Here is a 7905-nt window from a genome sequence, read left to right as displayed (position 1 = left end):
AAAAAAATTTTTTTTAATGAAAATTTAAACTTACTGCTAAAGATGACTCAAAGCAGAGCCGAAATGTCCAGATTTTATTAGAATATGACATAGATTAGTAGTATAGGATATTTCTCGTTATATTAGAATAATAACTGCGATAAACTTAACACATAGCCCAACTCAAATTGCGGCGCTGACTGCTAATTGCCCTGTTAAAATACATTGTTAATTTATTACATAAAAAATAAGTATTTCGGATTCCTAATATTTCCTTTTCGTAATAGTAGATGGTAGAAAGATTTTTGATATAGTTATTTACCTGAAACATTGTAAATAATACTCGATAATGCTTGATTTCATACAACTTATTTAGAACTTTATAATACATAAAGTTGAAGTGCTATTTGTCCTCTAATTTCTAATTGCTGATACGACTTTTTTCCTGATTGTAAGTATCTAAAAAAAAAAAAAAAAAAAGTCGTTTCAAATTCTCAGAGTCCAATTGTCCCGAGTAAATCATTAATTTATCATGTTAATTAAATGTGATCATTGAACCGTCACAATTATCGCAATCGCCGATTACACGTGATTGCTCTCTTGATTTCGCTGGAATACGCAACCGCGATACATTTCCGAGTCACGACGGCTGATCGTATCGGCCGAAGCGAAATGTGCCACACTCGCCATAAGAGAAGAACGACGACGGGGTCAATTTATGCGCATAGATTGTCGCGTCGGCGATTCCCTTCCTCGCTAGATCATCGTCACGATAATGGACAACGGACGCTCGATCGGGGATCTCTCGTTCCTGCCCGGAACGAGAACGGGACGACCGACGGCGGCGGTGTCGGAACGTCCGTCCATCCGTTCTTTCGTGGTGGGGCGTTATCTTCCGTCGTTTTTCCTCCCACTAAGTGAGACATTGCTCTCTATAGAACGAGAACGCAGGTGACGGGTCACCGGCAGGCTATTTACCTACTTTAACCTGCCTACCTCGCGCCTACCTACTTCACCCCCTCCCCTTCTCCTTTCCTTTCCCCCGATAATACCCCGACGCTATCCTCTGTCGAGATTTTTGGAGGACCGATTCGATTCGCGTCGGTTTACGCACGTATCTAATACGTGGCACAGATTCCGCGTGACTGGGAGATGATGGGAGGCGAACAGTCATCGCAAATTACCGCTCTGCTACCAAGATTACGAAATTGCGCCCCGGATTTATGCCACAGCATCATTACAGCACCGACGTTGTCGGTTGTACACGTGTATAGAATTTTTTCTCAAGTTCGAGTCTTGACTGAGATGATATTTTTCGCAATTATATATTTACGGGCGTTTTGAAACGGGCGCTCGTTAGCGTTAATTATTCAATATTATTCAATCTCTTTATCAATGTAATTTATGATATTAAATTGATATTACGTACTCCAGCTACAGTTTAGGATTTGTATTTCAAGATCGACAAATAACGAACGATTGGCGTGCACTTTGCTTAAATTGAAAATTCTGAGATTCACGCGAAAAATATTATCTTCGATATCGATATCCACTTTAGTCGAGCATGGCCTTTTCGCTTATTTGCGTTAATATAGGTTTTTCCTATTATTTGTATTTTGATGAAATCAATAATTGACGGTTAACGAAGTGAGAATGAACGATAGAAATTAATTGCGACCGGCAGAATGTTTGCTAATTTACAACGCCGCTAGTAGAATCTTTACGGTGTACTCCGAGTAATACGTATTTAATGTACTTAATGTACTAGGTAATATACACTTAAAACTAATAATGTATTTAAGTAACGTAAAGTACCACTTTACGGAGCCGCGACTTAACGGTGACGACGGTTTCCTTCCTCGTGATGGAAGCGCGACGAACTGGCACTTCCATCGTGCGTGATCCTTAACATAGTTGCATAAATCCAACCGTGTCGAACGCGAGCTCACGTATACGGGGGCATATACATTCTCGTCCCGAGTCGCGGAGCCCGTCTCTCGATCCTTCTCGCCAGATAAAGTCAATTTTTCTTTATTCAGGCCGCGAAAGCGGGCCACGGTTCTCGAATGACGTCTTAGACAAAGCAGTCCTAAGGTCCGTAACGTTTTAGTGCCTAACGGTATCGCTAAGGGTACGTACATCACTAAAAGCGTAGTACCGAATACGTCAATTGTATTGTAACAGCTTATGGTAGATTCAAACATATGATCCGATTTATAGCAAAGAAACGTCGCAGTTTCCAATTTCGGCGGTCGAAGTCACGAACTGACTACATGCCTTCTAGGGATGGTCATTTCCAAATGATTTTAATGCGTATCGCTCGTCGCTAATGTCTGTTTGCGTTACACTCGAATCCTCTCTGGCATTCAAGAGAGTGTGAGAGAATTAATCGACTATAGATCGGGGATGGGCGCGTTCGCGAGATTCCTCGCTCACTCAACGCGCCTCGAATTGGCGCAATGATCAGCTTTGACCGGCTTCGGCGCGAAACGGATGAAATATCGACTAAATATAACCGTGGCCAGAAACCGGTGGAAAAGAGGGGCAGGCCAACGCGGTGGGAGCCTCCGCGTCCCGAATGTAGGACATCGCTGTCTCGTCTTCGAGAAGATACATGAAAAGCCGAGCGAGAAGAAGGGGATCCATCCATCGCGATGCACGATTCCACTTCGCGAGGACGCGATCGAGCGCGGATCGAGACAGAGGGTTGCTACATCAGGAGATTAAGTATCGATCTGTTGAATAGCATCAAAAGAAAATACTTCTCTGCTTCGCTCTTCATGTCGAAGATGTGGCGATATATCGGTACTGTTGCTACTTCAGAATTAGCATTAGAGAGGTAGAGATTCGTCAGATTTTACACACTCGGAAAAAGACAGAACGATAGCAACTGTAATTATAGAAATTTCATATGTGCAATTAATGTATGTACTTGAACTATTTTAGTAGTTGCTGCAATTGTATAAATTACTTGATGAACTTTGCTAATTATCAGGGATTTATTTGGAAAAAACCCAGGCTTTTTTTAAAAAAAAAAAAACTCAACCTACTGGGTTTTTGGAGTTTTTAAAAATAAAATTGACTCGATATTTTTTTCACGTAATATTTAGTTAGCTCAACCCCTTGGGTTCTTTTTGGGGTGGGTAAAATAATGCCAACCCTGCTAATTGTGGCCACCCATGGTCTTCAGCCACCAATTACAGTTATTACACAATCAAATCTTTTATACGAATAATACATATCGTTAGAATTAAGTAACAAAAGCAGTACCACTTTGGTTTTACTTTTTAACTTGATAAAATTTCACTTGGTTAGTCAAGACTGTATCATTTAGGTTCTAATCTTCAATTGTGGTGCAATAGTTTTTTTTTTTTTTTTTTTCGAAGAGTAGTAATTTTTGACAGAGAATTAAAGCTGTCATTACTTTGATTGGAGTACGAGAGGACTCTTCAATAAGAATATACCTTGAAGAGGAATTAGTACTACCGCTACTTGAGTTGAAATAACAAAAAGATATCACTTTCACAACTATATCCAATATTCTACACACTAATTCTACATATAAAGCTTCGAGTTGTCAGCCTTTACAGTTGACATTACTATATTTTTCTCTGTACCCGCGTCCGGAATATATACATACATTTACAACATGTAAAACGAACTAGAATGCACAGATTGGAGTATATTGTTAAAATGAAAATGTATTAATAGGCTAAAGAGAGAGAATTAGATTTTGATTGAAAGCGGTATGGGATTACCCGATAACTCTTCGAGTCTCGATTACAAATGTTCTAATGTCCGCGCTGCAAGATTGTTGTTTCTATATTTCTAGTTACGACACCGCGGGCGTCGAATCAATCGCGAGAAAGTAATTCCCGGAGACGTTATGCGGACGCGTTACGTCGACGTAAGTCTATACACACACACACACATACGCCGGGGATTCGCGATGTCTTTCTCCCCTATCGAGCTCTTACCGATTTCTGTACCGTCGTTGCCGGCGTTCCTGTTTCGCCATATTCTACTTAGTCGCGATGCTTTGGCCCCCGCTTTCACTTCGGCGAACACTTTCGCCGCTTCGACGCCGCGTCGCGAAAAATCACGCCGGGCCGATTCGCAAGGACACACTTCGCGTCCAGATGAGAAATCTGCGGGAGTCTCAAAGTGACTCTGAAGAAGGAGGAGGACTCTCGTTGATTCTTCGACGTAATAAATAATTAATTAATAATAAATTACGCAAGGAGAGATTCCTAGAGATCCTCCTTAAGGATCGTACGCACCCAGGACATCGACGCTCGCGTTTGCTTGTTCCGCTCCTTTAAACATCGCTTTCGATCGTTATTAAAGAAAATCCCCAGAGCCGGAGAAAGAGGACCGACCGACCGATCGGAAGGTTATCCGCATCGTCGCGAGTGTACGTCTCGAAAAGCCTCGAGTTCGAAAACTAGTTCAATTAGAGAAAACCGCGGAAAAGGAGATATCTCTGGCGGCGCATCGAGGTATGAGGGTTTCGGGGGCAAGCCGCCGTCTCGCCGGCCCGTAAAACAGCGCAAAAGACCTACCGTTCGCTCGTGACTTCTACCACGTAGTGATAGGCACGTCTCCCTTTTCGATGTCGAGCCGTCGATAAGTGTATCCTCCATTCCTCCCAGAGCTATCTAATATTCCACGCTTAATCGCATGAATTTTAATGTCTATAATCTCTCGCGCGGAACGGTGATTAATTTCAAATGATCGATTGTTGCTTCATAATTCAGAGGCAGAGAGAGAGAGAGAGAGAGGACGAAGAGCTGGTTCGGCATCTTACAGTTCGAGAGTGTTACCTTAATAGAAAGTGAGCTATTCTTCTAAGAAATTAAATTATATATATATATATATACACAGAGATTTAAAATTAATTGGGTGGTACAGCATACATATAACTTATTACGCGAATTCATCATCGATAACTAAGACGATTTGATGATGACGGTTTAACAAATCGCTAATGTTATTCAGCTGTCAACTTTGCTATTTTAACATAGAAAATCGACTGTCTGTATATTACGACTGTAGATTTGCTGAATCTAGTGAAGTTTTCAGCTTTTGTTCCGTGTAAATAATATTTTCTACAATAAAATTTCTTTCTTGAACAGTGGAGTCTTCAGATAGCTTGCTGATGTTGGATGTACAAATAAATCCTCGTCGTTTTTTAATAGACGTTACCAGTCTATTCTATGTCACTGCGTGCATGTAATTTAAGATGGTATACATATGGTATAAGTATTAGGTATCTAAGTAAGGCTTAAGATTCAGTGTATGAGACGTTAGAGCGCGGTGTAAACAAGAAATTTTTGTGTTGCATTGAAAATGTCAAATTTTGTGCCAACAAAATGTATTTAACTGTCTGATTTCCGTCAGATCCTCTCGTTCTAGCCACCTTTCGTTCACCTAGGAAAGAGACGCAAGGCTGTCTTCGTTTTTTTTTCTCCCGGGAGGAGAGACGCTCTTGTTCGTTTTGTGAGTGCCGAAAAAAGGTTTTCGAAACGCGCAATGGGCTGCGGTTTCGATAGAAGCTGAGTACAAACCGCCGAGTCGGACGTGCCGAGGCTGTGACCGCGTTTTACGTAGAGTTAAGTGGCACGCGCCTGCCTGCCTGCCTGCTTGCTTACTTGCTTGTTTGCTTGCTTGCTTGCTGCTTCTCTCTCACTCTCTCTCACACCTCCAGACTGTTTTATCCATACGTCGTATATGCGTTCTCTACCCTGCCCAGCATTAAGTATCACCACTATCAAACCGAATCGACGACCTCTACGTCTTCGTTCGGTCTTTCTTTGTTCCGTCGTCTTTTGCTCCTCCTCCTCCTCTTTGTCCTCTTTCTCCTCACTTCGTCCCATCCAGCCCACGGATATAATCCTCTTCACTTTCTCCCTTCACATAAGTCTTCCCGGAAGTCCCAACGCGTAACCCTCAACCGCCTGAATCGTTAAATCTGACAATGGTCGTACAAGCAGTGTATGATGGGCGCGAATTGTAATTTACGATGACATATGATAGCGTTTTGTGACACTACTCGAATGTTTTTCGAAATTTTGGATAAAACTACGTTATTTCATAAACATGCAACTTGATCGTTTTTCTGCAATATGTAAGGTATACTCATTTTATATATGAATGAAAAAAATATTAACGGTATTAAAACTAACAACAGTTAGTTCTAATTAAAAATGATCTTAATTTGATATCAATATTAATAAAACCAAAATGTCATGCTTCGACTTAAATAAAATGGAAGGTTTACCGTCACGATGAATTAATCGAGTTAATTCATATTTTATAAAAACAGAGAAAATAAACTCTAAAATTAAAGATGGGAAAAATAAATTTATTCTTTATTTTTATAAAATGTGGATTAATCCAACAGTGGCAGTAAGCTCTTTAAATGTTATTTGTTTTATTAACATTGTATTAATAAAATTATTTTTAATTAATTGCTGTTAATTAATAATGTTAAGGAGGTTCTCCAGTCCTTTCACATAATTTGATCAAATATTAAGAATAAATTTCTCTATTAATGACTAGACATTCCTGAATTTTTTTTTAGATTTTTCGATCGTATGGTTTTCTTTAAATAATTTTCTAAAATAGCTTAAATTCTTATGAGAAAATGAGTTTTAAGTAATTTAATTGTAAACTAAATATAAAAATTTAGAAGAAGTTTAAAGAACATTTTGGAAAGAATGAAGTTTTACCGTATCATTTTCGTAACAGTATAAAAAATACCATGAATTCTCTTTAAATATGATATATTAAAACGTGGCAACATTGTTATCGCCAGAATTATCAATATCTAAATTAAATTTAAATAATGACTGTAAATAATTTTTCTTCAGTATTTTCAATATAAATATTTATTTTTATTATAAAGTTAATATTTTTTAATAACAAATTATTGTTTTACTTAAATTTTATTCATTATTTATTTTTTAGAAGGCGATGGGCCATTCTTTGTGTTTTCGTGTTAAGATAAGAAAAGTCGCGTGATTCCACTCTACTTTTTTAAACTGAAGAAACCTCCTTAATACATATATCTTTTTTCTTATCTACTATACTCTCTTTTCTTTTTTTTTTTTTTTTTTTTTTTTTTTATTATATCAAAAAGCTTCAGAAAAATTTTAAAACTTTATCGATTCTATGATTAACTATACAGTCCACTTTTTCTCATTATCTATTATTTTCCTCTCTCCCTTCTTCTCTCTTCTGCATATAAGAGAAAAATAGTAATGCATAAAATTATGAAGATATAAATTACGTACGATGATTTTGATGTATAGTGTTTACGAGAAATAATTTATTCGTTGAAAGCATGAAAAGTGAGGCTTTTTAACGCGTGAGTCCAACAATTTCCACTGATACGTCTTGTAAATATTTCTATGAATAGCAAGCGCGAAGGAAGAATCGCTTCTACTTCGATGAACGCGGAGAGAAGATCGGCCGCTCGAGCAGAGCTTCCCGATATTCGAGGAGGCGTGCATTCTGATACGGGTTCTTACTTCGATATGTCAAGGACTGGCGATTAACGCCGGCGTCGTTGGTAACTGCCTGTGTCTCTTTAGAAACCCGCTATGTGAAACAAATGGCGATATTGTGTTTTATTTCTAGCGGTATTAACGGCGGACTTTTCGACAGCAAATTGTTCTACTACGAAGCCTCTATCGAGAACATTCATTTTTTGTCGGTCCCCTTTGCCGAAAGATAAGCGACTTCCTGTCCTGTAACCTCGTTACATCATTATGCCGCGCGAAATGTCGTGTTGCTAAAGAGAAGTAATTGCAATTTTACGATTTTCATCATCAAATATCCATCCTTGTAACAGAACTCTTGAAATTCAATCGAATTTTTGAGAGCAAGATTCTGTTGTCTACTTCAGCGTTTTTCAATCTTTCT

At 38.8% G+C, this 7905-nt stretch overlaps 1 protein-coding gene across 4 annotated transcripts in view; it reads left to right on the top strand.

Annotated features, from left to right (window-relative positions):
* Positions 1–7905, top strand: part of LOC108754192 (protein roadkill) — a 113597-nt gene that overhangs the window by 26266 nt on the left and 79426 nt on the right. Inside the window, exon 1 of one of the 4 annotated variants that reach the window (XM_018496329.1) lies at positions 4460–4478. The exons of the other annotated variants lie outside the window; for them this stretch is intronic. The gene's annotated coding sequence lies outside the window, so the exon portion shown is untranslated. Of the gene's footprint in view, positions 1–4459; positions 4479–7905 lie in introns of those variants that run through there. 4 annotated transcript variants of the gene reach the window in all.

The sequence above is a fragment of the Trachymyrmex septentrionalis genome, unplaced genomic scaffold, assembly GCF_001594115.1.
Source record: "Trachymyrmex septentrionalis isolate Tsep2-gDNA-1 unplaced genomic scaffold, Tsep1.0 scaffold78, whole genome shotgun sequence".
Lineage (NCBI taxonomy): Eukaryota > Metazoa > Arthropoda > Insecta > Hymenoptera > Formicidae > Trachymyrmex > Trachymyrmex septentrionalis.
Note: the sequence above shows the minus strand (reverse complement) of the source record. Positions and strands in the feature narration are given on the sequence as shown.